Below are 14,948 nucleotides of genomic sequence, written 5' to 3'. Positions count from 1 at the left end.
AAGGAAAACCAATACCTCTTCCTGTAACAATAGACACAGGTGTTTAGAGAGAGTGAAAGATCAAGACTCAGACATGCACTCTCATATGCAGGGCTATAATACAGTTAGAGCAAGAAGGACATTCCATGGATATGGATGGACATATGAGAACAATAACGTAAAACAGCTGTCTATCATCACAGCTTTTTCTGTTAAGGTGAGTTGCATGTCCTTATGAATGAATTTAAATGACTCAAGGGGATGAAAACTGAATTGTCAGGCTCATGTCTAAATCCCTGCTGCTGCAATTTAAGCCTATTACTTCCGGCCCTATCAACCACTAATGTGGTGAGCAGATATTTTTTCCTTCCTCTTGATAACAGTTTTTGAGGCTGTTAAAGACTGTTGTAATGTTCTGTCTCAGCCTCCTCTTTTGAGGCTAAATAAACCCATCTCTTTTAGTCTTTCTTAGAGAAAATGTCATCTGGATCTCTCATTCCTCTTATAATTGACTTCTGGCCTTTACCCAGTCAAAGTATATCTTTCTTGAATTTCACTGTTCAAAAGTGAGGACAGTGTTCCAGCTGAGACGTCAAAGCTGAGTGCAATTATTTATTTCATGCATTATTACTTATTAATTATTTATTTCATGCATCTTCCAGACTGCTCTTCTGATTGTATATTATAGAATATATATATATATATATAATGACATATTCCATATAGCCCTTTATTTTATATATATAAATCTATATATTCCATATAACCTTTTATTTTTATAAAAACCCTCAAAACCTGCATGACTTTTGTTCACTCATGCTCAACTACAATCCCTAGTTTTCTCTCTGAAAAAGTGTACCTGGCTTTTCGTCCTGAATTGCCAGACTTGCTATTAAAAGTAGTTTTAACTGTCCACATTGAATGCCATCATTTTTTCACATGATTTTTCCACCTTATTTTAAGCTTATCTTTTAACATATCCACAGTATCGATATGTGCCCAGTGGCACACTTTACAGAGATGTGTTGATCACTGAGGGCTCATACTGGGGATATCACTGAGAGACTACCAAGCCTCACATGGTCTACTATTATCCACTGCTGTTGTTTCAAGTGGACACAAGTGATACGAGCAGAAGCAGTCTGAGGAGTATCCAAAGGGATTACAGAGCTCTGGGAGCTGTGGTAAGGGACTCTGGAGGGGAGGTAGCTCTTCCATCAATTCTCTTGCTCAAAGAGAAGGGGTTTGAAAGGGCCAGTTCAATCTGGTAAATAAACTAATGGCTACAGGACTGGTGCCACAGCCATGTGTTTGCTATTTAGACCATGGGATTAATTTTGAGAAACCTGGTCTGCTGGGGTTGACAGGCTCATCTGTCAGAGAAGGGGGAGAGCATCTTCAGTTATCATGTTGGTGAGATGGTGAAGAAAGCTTTAAACTAAAGTTTCTGGGGAAGGGAATCCTCAATCTGTCCGCTCCTACCATTTTGAAGTCAGTGTCAGCAATAGATGCCCAGATACTAGACAGGGATCACATGTCAGCAGGAGAGCACATGGAAAGCAGCAAAAAGGAATTCCAAGCACTGCTGCCAGTAACTCAGAGTTCATAATTAAATGCCTCCATACATCATGTAGCATGGGGAATAAACAAGAAGAGTTTGAGATGTGCACAAGCCTGCAGGGTTTTGATCTCACTGGCATCACAGAGGTGTGGTAGGATGGCTCCTATGAGTTGGAGTGGAAGACACTTTAGGAAGGTCAGGTAGGGATGGTGAGGAGGCAGTGGTGCCCTCTATGCCAGTAATCAGCAGGAATGGGTGGAGTTCCACCTGGGGATGGATGAGGAGCTGACTAAGAGCTTATGGGTCAGGATTAAAGGGAGGATAGGGACAAGTGACATTACAGGGGAGTCTGCTGTAGGCTGCCTGACCAGGAAACCACCCGTAGATGGAACAGACCAGCCTAGCAGCCACAAACCCTGGTCCTCCTGGGGGACTTCAACCACTCAGGTATCTGCTGGAGGGATAGCACAGCAGAGCATAAGCAATCCAGGAGTTTTCTGGATCACGTTTATGACTTTCTAATAGGTGTGCTCTGTATTTCACCATCTAATCAATTAAATGAAAACATCAAACAGAACTCAAACTGTTAAACCTCCCCTTGATACATTTTTGGTACAAGTACCAAATTTACCTCAACAATCTGATTATGTACATGGTACCAAATACCTCTCGCAAACAGAGCTTCTAGTTTCAGCATATATAATACTAAATAAAAATAAAACCTGCTGTTTCAGCACAGTGCCCATTTTCCACCCCTTTATTTCCTACCCTCCCCTCATTTCCTCCCTCCCTTCCCTCTCCCAGTGCCAAGGTTTGTCTTTCATGCCAAAGTCCTCTAGCTGAGACCCTGTATGGGAAGGTAGTTGTAGGAAAGGTTATTAGGAAATGTGGACTCTGTGTCTAACTCTGAAACAGAGAGCCTGTAGAAATTACAGGCCACATAGCTCTCTCAGTCCTGCCTGAGAAACTAGCCTGGGAAAAACATGAGAAAGAATTAAAACAATCCTCAGAGACAGAAAACAGCCGTGCCAGGTGCTGTTTGTCTGTCCCTTGTTTTCTTTGCAATAGAAAGTCAGAGGATGTTGTGCCCCACTGACCAGTGATAGTGATGTAGTAGTTTGCTAACCAATAAGAGTTTCCTTTCTGTACTTTCCACGAACCAGTCTATAAAACAAACCTAAAGTAATAAACTAGAGACATTCTCCTAACTGACTCCTTAGAGAGTCTATGTTGCTCATTCCCAGCCGTTCCTAATAGAGCGACAAGAAAACTGCCAACTAAACTGCTACTTTTCCAACTTCTACACCCTCTCCCTCCCTACGAAGTCCCCTCTGTTCTGTTTTGATACTAATGAGTTCAGAGGAGGTTCTTAGGCTGGAGCAATTCATAGGCTAGACTGTGCCAAAGCACACAGGCACACACCTCCGTGATCTCTTCCTGCTGAAACACAGTCCTGCTGGCTCAGCCTTCAAAATGTGGGCTGGGGATTTCTGCTGCTGTGCCAAAGGCAGGCTGAATTTCTAGAGGCATCAATGCCATCTACTCCTCCCCTTACAGCTTTATTCTTTTGTGTGCATCCTATTTGCCATATGCCCCAACAGAGAAAACAAGGGTAAGTCAGAGCTTGGCTGACCTTTAAATCTCTGATAAAATATTATGTAAAAGGGCAGAAGGAACTGAGAGGTTGGTTAAGAATTTAATAAGCAAAATTAACATCATGTTGAGCTTTGGTTGTGCAGCTTAGAAACACATGCTTGAGCATGTGTTACATAGGGTAAACTCAAAGGAACTCCAGTAAATCAACATCATTTTTTGGCAGGTTTGGCAGGAAGTTCAGGTTTACACAGACAAAAGCAAATCAGAAACTAGATTTATTTGTTCTCTTGCCCTCTGAGTTATTCCAAATTTGGTAGTGCAAACCAGAAATGTCCCAAACTCCATTAAATTGAGTGGAGTTTGGATTCACACCAGTGGAAAATATTAATTAAATAACCTTCTCAAAATTGTAACAGACTAAACCTCTGAGCTTAACCACCTCTAACAGTGGCTCACTCTATAATCTACAGCACAGATTTCTCACATAGAATAGACTGAGAAGTTTATCAGTCTCCTTTTCACTAATTTTTAACTTCTACTTCAATAGAGATGATCTGTATTTACTGCTAATCAGTGCAGACCAGCTAGAATATCATCCATATATGAGGCTTCTTTTATCTCCTCTGAGTTGAAGAGGAGGGAAATTCCACAGTTTTCTTCCCTCACATAAACAGAGTCTATTTCCACAGGCAAACAGTGAATTGAAGGCATGACATTATATTTGATTATTCACTCACACCCTGTCCTGCCTCATTGCTCAAGTATTCTGATAAGCAGAACAGAAACTACACTGTACTGACATCACTAGGCTTAAGAAATTACCAGCTAATATGTTTTTCTCTCAATGTTTCTACTAAACAAATTATCAGAAATTTTCATAAAATACAGAAAAAAGAATAAGTGAAGAATGAGCATGTGTCTTGCATCATCTCCTAACAACAAATCATAATTGTGTTTACTATCTGGTCAAGCATTTTTAATCCAAAAGTTCCTCCACATCATTAATGGATAAGCCAACAACTTCACACCAGCCAACAAACTCATGCAGCTGCTCCTCTCTTGTCAAGATGTAATGCTGAAACACAGCCACTAAAGCAATCCCAATGGATTTTCCATTGTCAGGGACCTCCCTGGACACCTTCCAAACTGCAAAACTGCAATTTGCTTTCCCCTTGTAATTTCCTTTGGAGAAGTTATTCTTCAAACCTCCACCAAGAAAACTATTGCATAATACTGTTGTGCACACTGCTATCCTTTTCCAAAGGTTGTTAAGTATGGGCATTCTTTCCCTTTATGTCATCAACAAATGATGGGAAACCGCAAAATTAAAAGACCCCCTTGAGTATTTTTAATGTAAAAGTGCATAGAATATACAAATGTTGACCAGGGCCTTTTTGCATATACCACTGGGTCTACAGGAAGGCAGTAGTCTTGCATCAGCTTCTCCCTAAAAAAAGAACATGTAGACAAGGGCAGGGCTATGTCTATGACAGGAGGTGGTAATAGAGATTTGCTCCCAAGTTCTTCAAATACAATACATTTGCCACTGAAGACTCCTATACTGCCTATAACCTACACATGCTTCATCTTTTCAGCGCCTTTTCGGTCTGGCTACAATTATGCATTAAAACTGGCCTAAGAAGCATTACGATTCCGTTTCACACAAGGGAAAAAAAACCTCACAAATGCATGAATTCAGTTGTGTAAATTTGCAGGGATAGCTAGGAAAATGCAATGTTCTTGGAAAGTTTTCCTCCCATCAAGTTTCCAAACACCAAGGTAACTGATGTTAAAAGCTCTGGGTTAGTGCTGTTACAGTGCCAGATGGAAGGCATCTGTCTGTACTTCCTAAGAATAAAAATCATCAAAGCAGAGCAGCTGTGGAGGCAGTCTGGTATGATAAGTGACAGAAAAAGCACTTCTGACACTTGCTTTCCATGTGCTGCTCCCACCTGGTGCTGAAGGATGAACAGAAGGTCCTCTGCTATATTTAGTGATACCAAAAGCTTCTACTCACTTAGTGGGAGGAAGGTGCCAGGAAAATTCTGACCTGAAAACCTTCTGCCCTAAAAAGGTGCTACTCCATCCACCTCACCTGTAGCACCTTGTGCTCCCAACTTGGGAGTCTTGCACACCAGGCAAAGAAGAGGCCATTTTCCTCCAACACTGGAAGAGCAATCCCAAATCACCTTGACAGGTCCCCTGAATGATGAACAACCTTGAGTACTGTTTGAAGATAGAAACCACCTATAGAAGAGAGAGAGATAAGACATACCACAAAAACTTCTGTATGATACACTATCTGAGCCATGATTAAATCTGATATAAATTGTTACTAGGTGAGCAACTACAGAAACTAATCTTAGCCAACATATTAAACAGATGATAGTTCATGATTATTATCTTCTTCTCCATTCAATTACCTTATTTTGTTAACAGTTCCTCTTAAACATCAGCTACAGTCTACCTACTATCTGGCAAGACACATCCCATCTTGTTTCTTGGCCTTTTCTCTTCACTGGAAAATTTCACTGCTTCCCCAGCTTCAAGTGAGGAATTATTATAAATTATTACAAATTCATAAGGTCTTCATTGTCAGAGGAATCTTGCTTCCTCTTTATTTCTGACATTAGGATAAGTATCAAAACATACCTCCTACAGATCTCAGATCTGTCCCTTCCTCTATAAGCTGCAGAAGAAATAGACATCTGTCATTCAACCTCCCTTCATCACCATTCATTCACTCCAAAAGCCCAGACAAAAGATCATCTTGGCCTAGCTTTCATTCCATAACACCTCCATCTTTGCAACTGGTCTTCACTCTCCCTTCAGCACCACAGCTACTTCATTTATTTTGTCTTTTTCTTCAACACTCCGGAAGATACTTTTCCTTCTTATCACAATCTCCTGTCCAGTTACAATTTGGTCAACATGGTCTTTGCAACACATAGTACTTCTTCTTGTCATTCCTCACAGCTGTGTTTCTGGGTGGCACCTTCTTATCCCATACTACCTTTCTTATCTGATTTTTAACAATCTCTCACCTTTCCTTAGAAGAACAAATCTAGATTCAGATATTCTCTCCAGAAGGTGAGGGATGAGGTCTTAATAATGGATTTCTAAGCCAAGAATCTATTTCTAAGAAATAGATTTCTAATCAAATAAAACTGTAAAAAAATATATAAGACACTAATAAAGAGAATTAAAAGATAGAAACTGCAGAAGGGCAAGAATCATATTCAGAGATGCCATTCCAAAATGTTGGAGCAATAGGACATCCCTGTACTGCTGCTGTTTATGCTGAAGAGTCCACTCTCTAAGTCAGCAGGAAAAGTGGCAGGAAATATATAAGAATGCTGGTGCAATTCTAGGAGGAGGGTAGAAAATTGTCTATCCTGTATCCATCAAAATAAAGCTGGAAAAGCTCCAGAAAGCTGAAATAGAGGTAAGTTAATTTCATCCTTCTAGCTAGCACATATGACTTCTCCTACTATCCATATCATCTCAGTGATTTATCACTTCAGCAGCCTTCAGGCTCAATCCAGAAAGTTGCTGACACTTTGTTATAGCCATAGTAGAATACAAAAGCCATTCAAATATTACATATGCCTTACTAATGAAAAAGGCCAGGGTAGAGCTTTATGTTATTTTTTTCTTATGCTATGCTGCCTAACACTTGCAGCTATGCCAAAACATTATAGTACTAGCAAATCAGGTGATAAATGTGTTAGAAGCACATGGACACAAGATTTCTGAACATTAAGCATACCCACCCCATCCATGATTTCAGGGTTAGGATATCATGACATATCCTAATTCCAAATTCCAAAAAGGGAAGACAGAAGATTGGCACTTCCATCCTCTAGTAGAAGATCTGTTCTTTCCTCTCCTTCTGTATCCCAAGCTACATATCTCACAATATTACATACTGTGCTCCCAAAAATCCAGTACTTCTCCTCTTTTGCCCTAGACGTACTACATGAATTTCCCTGCATGTTCCCATGGAACAACAGCACTGCCCTGTTAAAAAGATGTAGTCCTATGAGAGCTTCCTCAAGTATTTCATGTCTACTGTAAGTAAATCACTCTCAGAACACACTCAGACACTCCCTTCAAGTATTCCAACCATGACTATGACCCTTCCCACCTTTCAGAAAGGCAGTCAGTATGCTCTTCTTGGGATATTCAGAAGCCAGCAACCACCACAGACACAGAAAATACCACATAGGCTAAATTTCAGTCAACGGAGAATGGAGTAATGGAGTAACTCCAGTACTGTCTTCAGTGAAATGGAACTGGTTTACATTGGGTACATCTGTCCATAAGCTTTATAATAAAGCAACAAGATCTAAAACACAGCATATGCCTGTAGAGAATATTTTAACAGAAGGTGGGCATTTTAGTAAAAGCCCGTCTGCACAAACCAGCCTTTGGTATAATTGACAATATTAAAGGCCTAAGTCCTTGAAACTCTCCTGAAGCAGAGAGAATGAAAGAAAAACAATATCCTTGTGTACAGGAGAAAGAATGTAAACAATGTGTATTAGCCAGTAGTAACTTGCTTAGCCTGCGGACCCTGTCAGACCCTATAACTGGTGTGCTAAAGATAGAAATAAACGACGTCCGCCATACTTCTGTGGAGACTCGGTGAATAGTTTGAATGGTTTCTCAATATATGCCTGTACAAAATCATTAAAATTGCAGGTACTTTGGTAACACCCTCAGCTTCTTCACACCCAAAATCTTGCATGTAAGACCAGGTCTGGATTTATATTTGTTTACACAACTCTATTAATTCTCAGACACTCAGTGTGAGACCTTGCTCCCATCTCATGCTCCTCTCTTAGCATCTGTGTCTCACACATTTGCAGCATAGTGACTGCTGCTTCTTACAGAGCTGGTCAGGGAGCTAGGGGCTGCCAACCAGCTGTACCTGCTGGAAGGGAGCGTAAAGTGAGGAAGTGCTGGTGCTGCACTCAGGGTCATAAGCCTGTCCCTGTCATAGGAATCCATATGTAGATGAGCACCTGAAAGGGGAAGCTGTCTCTGACACAAAGCCTAAAATGCAATACCTCTTATGGATTTGGACTTGAATAAGTACAGAAAGCTTCTTATAGTGATATGTACATTAAAATCAGGGACTTGTGCACATGTATTGCATGTGGGACCCATGTAAAGCAGACCCAACATTATGAAAAAGTCTCTCTGTAGAGCAGGAAGAGAAAAAAGAAAAATATCCCCTGTGTGGAAAATTAAAAAAGAAAAGAGGAATCCTGAGTATGTACAATCTTAATACTCTGCTGAACATAAAGGAATTTTGTGCATAACTAGACAGACTGATACCATGAAGAGCTTTTGCCTCCTGAGCCTCAGTACCCTTTGTTTCAAAAATTTTAAACCACCCAGCTCTTTTGCCCTTATTATAATAGAAGACAAGTGTATCTGAGTGCATGAAAAATATTTATCTGACAACTATAAACTAACCCAAGAGAAAGGGAAGCTTTTCTGGCCTGGCCACCATTGGTGAAGAAAGTGATGTGCTGCCTCCGAGTTCTGCTTTTTTTCTGCTTTCAGATACAGCATCTTCTACTCAGAGGGCATTGTCAAGGCTTCTTCCTGGATATGAGTGTCTTGTCAGGAAAATTCTGCCTTGGTCTTACCAGCAGCATTTTCTTACAACCTCCACTGGTTCATCCTCATTAAGTACAAGAAAAGAAGTAATAACTGGGGTGGGGAGTCTGCACTGAGCCAAGGTAAGCAAAACCTCCTAGTTTGCTGAAGTCAGAGCTCACCAAATAGAAACAAAAATAAAGGACCTCTCCAGCTATTCATGATATTTGACATTACACTTCCTGACAGATTAGGTAGATTAGTTAATTATAGAGAAGCACAGAAGGAATGAGGGACAGGCACAGGGAATTAAATAACTTCCTCTTACGGGCAAAACAGCATAGAGGGACTTTTTACTGATTCACATGTGAGGCAAGTGACACAGAAGGTAAATCCCTGTATTCAAATTAATCCAGCATTAGGACAGAATAGTTTAAAAGACTAATAATTTGAAACTAAACACTCAGATCTTGGTAACATGCCTGGACTTAAATCAGAGTAAATATGGTTATCAATACATATGACAAGTGTTTGGGGGTTGAAGCAAGGACCTAACACACGTCTTTCTAAGTCACAATCTTTCAGTGAGAAATGAATGACTTAAATAAGTTTCAGACATAGAGGATATTTTTTGGGAAAGGTGTTGCTCCATACTGAGACAAGAGAACAGAATAGGCAACTCTGCATGTCTGCTTCCCAGAAATTTTACAAGAGAGCTGGAGTAGAGATAGGGAACTTTTTTTCTTCAAGCCCAGCAGCAAACACATAGAAACACAGCTGATGTCCTCTTGTTCCTACATACATTGACATATACTGTCTATATTCATGTGGAAGACCAAAGTGGAAGCATTTCTTGTACTTTTTACCACATAAATACTCTTGCAGGTTGCAGAGCCGATAAAAGGGGCCTCATGAATACTGCCACAGCTAGGACTTGGCTAGCTTGAGTGGGACTGGTGATATATGGGAGTACTTATTCAATGTAGTGAAGCCAAGCTTTCATCTGAGCTTTATGTTGTATCCATTACATTACATGGTCTGCAAGGGAGAATTAGGCGTGAAGGGAACTTGCTACTTTAAAGTCAGCTGTTAGCAATTGAAACCACTACTAGTTATTTAGGTTTGGATCTCATCTCATTGTAGCTGCTGAAGGTATATTATCCAGTGTGTGCAAGACTGATGCCTTGCTCAGAAATTGCTTTGCTTCCTTTGACAAAAAAAATAAACAAATTCCCAGATACTTCCATGCTTTACCTTACTTTCTGTCCATATAAAACTCTTCTACTTCCTTTTCTCAACTTTCTCTCCTCTGGGAAATGAGACAATAATCACAGAATTTTACTTTCTTTTATAGTAAAGAAGAAACAGATGTGGAGAGATTTCACAGAGTAAGAAAAGTTCAGAAATGAAGATACTGATTTACTTAGGAAGGGATTAGTTCATTTTTAGTTAGCCATTTTTTCTAGCGAGATACCTTGGCTAGTTCATCTTAAATTCAGAAAGTGAGCCAACTATGATGCTGTGGCAGCAATTATTAAATATAATGAAATCAGAGGTGATGAGATGATGGGATGAAAGAGTAAGAGTTGAATTTAGGGTTGTGTCAAGAAGGGACATATTTCCATGTTCTTGTGGTCACTGTTGCAGAGCACTGCAGACAGAAACCAAGGTTATAATTTCAATTATTTGTAATTATTTACAGAATAGAACCAATTACCTGTTCCCAGAATGGGCTGAGGGAAGGAGGGAGACCTTGATTCAGCACTTCCAACTGCAGTCAAGCAATATTACAGGGAAAATATGGGCTTGATTTCCAGTGGTTTTATTATTCAGGAATATTATGCAGTTCTCTATGCATCTTCTCTACAAAATCTGGGAGTTTGCAATAGGATCAGAATGCTAGATCCAGAGGGGGAGAGAGAGAAGAGTGTAGGCTGCCTCACCTGAGCAGGAACCTACATCTTTCAGCAACTCAATGAATAAGAAGTTTAAAATCGGACCAAAACAGATGGTGGATGATTTTACATTTTTCAAATATAGAGATCCCATAAGTACTTATGCTGCTCCTCAACTGTAAATAATGTACCTTTAGATATGCTGGAAGTACTTATTAAGCTTTGTTCTAGAAAAGCTTCTGTAAAGATGGTAAATAGCAATATAGACAAAAAGCTTTTGTGAACCCAGGAAGTCAACAAAACCCCTTCTTTAGGGACTCAGAGAAAACAAAAAAAAGAAAGAAAAAACTAAGAAGAAAAAAAACCCCCCAAACTGAAAATGAAACAGATTCAAATGCAATGTAAGAGAAACCATGACAGAGGAATTTCAGTCAATTACCTTCACATTACCTTCTTACCTGAGCTAAATGTGATAATGCTTCAAGGGCAGATAAGACCATGAGAGTATAACAGTAAGCATTTCTCAAATGTTCCCCAGTATAAGAATCTAATATGCTGAAGGTAACTCATTCAAGTTTGGAGAATATAATGATGCTGTCAACTTTGAAAACAAACTCAATAGACAATTCCATTTCTTCCCCACGGACCCTGCATCTTAAGATAGAGAATCTTGCACTTCACCTTTTCAAATATTATGACCATCTCACAGTCACTAACAAAACAGTAATAACAAAAGTGCAAGCTTTTTACACTGCTCTTTCCTCTGTGCTAGCAGTCTTCATATTTTTTCCTATATGTTTTTTTCTGAATTGTTAGCATTTGAGTCACCCTTCCTGGTATGGTCTGAGTTCCAGACTGGGATCAGGCTGCTGTTATATGAGATCTAGATGTCAAAATCTTTAGTGTCAATCAGCACACCCCCTTAAACCATCAAGAAGAGTCCTTAATTCTAACAAGGTGCAGAAACTATCAGAATCCACTGTGACAAGAATACATTGCTGCTAACAAATATGAACAAGGACATGGAGAAGATGTTCCAGGAAAAAACGTTATTTCCCTTTGCCTTACAATAGTTCTTCCAGATTCTTCTGTAGTTTCTGTTTCATTTGATAAATCTGTATGAGGAAAAATGTGTCTAGCATGTATATTTTTCCCACCAAGCACAAAACCATTTTGGAGCCCACCAATCTGCAGCATTACTTTACCACTATATGGCAGTGTGGAAGCAGAAGTGATGCTGGTCACATTAGCCTCAACGGTCAGGTAGGGCCAGTTTTACAATCTGCAAGGTACAAGACCAGTCCACACACCCTGCTGCCTAGAGCTTCTCTCTCTACTTTGATGGGAATATGCTAAAGCTAGCTGCTCTATCCTCTTTCACAAAAGTAATCTTTGAAGGGCAAAACTTGTGGTCACAAATATTTTTTGTTTGCTTTGTATTTTGTGCATCTAGACTTGATAAGGACTTACCTTTACAGTTACCACTGCATTAATCCCAAGGCAGTCATTGCCAGCAGATGGCCTAAGAACTGGTACATCATCTCCTGTTTTAGCACAAACCAAATAATTCCAAATCACCATAAGCCATCATCTTTGTTCAGGCCTACTCTCTGCACATGTTCCAAATGGAATAAATCAAGATAGAATTTAGGACCTATCAGGAGTAGTTCTTTCTGTTTTAATTTTCTAATTGATCAGACAAGACATAAACATAGCATCCAGCTTCAAATGACACATAAGCCTAGGATTCACCCTAGAATATTTTTTCTGGTTGAGCGGCAATGAAAGCAGGCATTTCAGCTGAAATCAACATCAGCTTATCATCTCACAGTCACTGCCTTGGTCAGAGTCCAGTCAGGCAGTTGCCATTACATAGCTCGATGGTCTGGGTACATCTCCCAAACAGAGCAGCTCGCAAGTGCGTATCTACCTCAGTCTGGAGACTACGCAAGCAAGTTTGAAAGTTTGGAATGGGTCATGTGAGCCCATCACAAATAAAGAATTCCAACACATTCCTAATTTATTTCTATTGAAAAATGGACATCTCCAAATTTGCTTTTCTTGGTACTAGTTTAAGTAGCACAACAGCAGCAGCAGAAGACTTTCTCCTGGTCCTCAAAATGCCATTTTTCCTCAGAAAGGTAGAAACTGAATATTTACTGAATTGGAAAATTCATCACAAGGGAGACCTCTCCAGCACAGCTATGCTCAGTTTTTCTTGTCACTAACTCATCCATGGGAAAATGCCCCATATTTTAACTGCAACAAGGGAAAAAATAAGGCCTTTAAAAATTCATTCAACCACACCAATGTTTCATTATACCCTTTGCAGAGCAGATGGCAAGATGATGCTCTACCCCCTGGGCCTGCTTCAGGGAGCTAACACAAATGCTCTTCTTACTACAGATCTCAGATAATGTTGATGTCATAATTTCACTTGGGGATTTGGGTCAAAAGGCTTTACACTCAAATCTGGTTTTTATATAGTACAAGTGCACCCAGACTAGACTCTAACGGATAAGCAGCAGGGAACTAGCACACAGAGCTCTCAGTCACTTCCAGGTCGCTGATTTACACTGGTGCATTTACAGACTGAATCTTTCTAATCCAATTAAAATCTCATCTGAGCTGTCAATACAGATGTAGCCTGTTTTATTTTAGTGTTTCATAGAACAGGCATTAATCCAGGCCTGTGGACAAACCAGCCCTTCTAGGCAAAGTCTGCATTTTGCCAGCCCAGTTTCCAGCCCAGGTTCTCTTGCACATAAAGCCCTTAACTGCTCTCATGTTACTTGTCTAATCAGGAACTCATATAGACATGCACTGCCATCCTATCTGTCTACTTTATAAAATGTGTGATGTACACTATTACCCTTCTGAAAAACAGCACTTCTCTCTCTCAGCTCACTTCTCATGCAATGATGGCTGGGGCGCTATCGCTAAACATAAGAACTGAAAATGATCTGTTTTCATTTCAATGGCTTCATTTGTTTGAAATGCATATGCCAGATACAAGCTGTCAGCACATTTAATAAGTTATAACATAAACCAACAACTCTCAGACTACTGGGGCCAAAAATTTTTACAGACCATCACATATATTTGTCATTAAATTTTGCACCAGAAACATTAAAAATTATCATTTTTAATAGACTTCCATAAGGCAGCTGTGAGCTGTTTTGCCACAAGCAAGCACACGGAACACCAGTATTTGCCAGACATAAAGCTAGAAGTTAAAAGTATCATTAATACCACCAAAAAACTCTCAAACTCCTCATAAAACTGATAACCTCAGTACGCAAAAGCCCAGCAGCAACTCAAGCAGGTCTTTCACTATGATCCAAAGGTAAACAAGTTCAAGGTTTAGCAAGACAAGTTCAGGAGCAAAGCACATCTGTTGGTGATGTCTTCAGAAAGACTAGATTGAATGCTTCAGTGGATCTTGGTATTGGAAAGATATGAACTTTGATACAGCAGTTTGAGCTTTGCATGTGAAAACCAACAGTTAAGCAGCATCCAGAAATAAACTGTCAGCAGAGCAGACTACAGGTTACACTCTTACTCTTGAGCAATACCTATCACCATGCAGAATTCTCCACAGGCAGCTGCATTTTCTAAGACGGATTCAAGTAGTCTCACATAAAAAGAAAATTAACCTAAATATAGACCAGAATTTTGTGAAGTATCTCCATAAGAGAAAATTCTCCATTTGAAAATTAGATCAAAGCAAGTAGACTCTTCTGCTGCATACATTATTCTTCCTGAAACAGCTGCAAATCCTACTGACTCTTTTCTATGCCCCTGCCACAGAATACTGAAAATGCTAATGGGAGCTGGGGAAGTGTAAAGTTAATGGAAAAGAAATCCATACCAATTTACTATGTATACAGAATGCAACTTTTGACTGAGGAAGTCCTTGAGCTGAAAACTGTAAGAAGATTGGAAAAGACCACCCTATAGCCATAACTTATAATCTCCAACACCTTATGTTTTTCCCTACCCATCCGCTTTAGACCCATCTTGAACCTCAAGTTTGGGCTAGGTTGTCAGACCACTGATCTGACAAACTTCTGTTTGTCAAATACAGCTGTCCCTGTATTTAATGAGATACTATAGTTGCCTATATACTAACCTCCAACTGCATATGCAAATTACATGGTTCTTTTCATTGCTATAGCAATTTAAAGCTATGGTCATGGACAATAACTTATTGGGCTAATGTTACAAGTGTAACATAGAAAGACTACTGGCAAATTCCTCTAATGCTGAGATCCAGTATTTTTTGTTCTATTCCTCACCTCAGTTGC

At 39.7% G+C, this 14,948-nt stretch overlaps 1 protein-coding gene across 6 annotated transcripts in view; it reads right to left on the bottom strand.

The window, feature by feature from the left end:
• DAAM2 (dishevelled associated activator of morphogenesis 2) overlaps positions 1-14,948 on the bottom strand; it is a 221,564-nt gene that overhangs the window by 137,426 nt on the left and 69,190 nt on the right. For 2 of the 6 annotated variants that reach the window (XM_086869274.1, XM_086869268.1), the window contains one exon: positions 12,112-12,185. The exons of the other annotated variants lie outside the window; for them this stretch is intronic. The gene's annotated coding sequence lies outside the window, so the exon portion shown is untranslated. The remainder of the gene's footprint in view (positions 1-12,111; positions 12,186-14,948) is intronic. 6 annotated transcript variants of the gene reach the window in all.

Source organism: Cyanistes caeruleus, chromosome 2 (assembly GCF_971803275.1).
Source record: "Cyanistes caeruleus chromosome 2, bCyaCae1.hap1.1, whole genome shotgun sequence".
Lineage (NCBI taxonomy): Eukaryota > Metazoa > Chordata > Aves > Passeriformes > Paridae > Cyanistes > Cyanistes caeruleus.
This window is presented reverse-complemented; position numbering and strand designations above follow the sequence as displayed.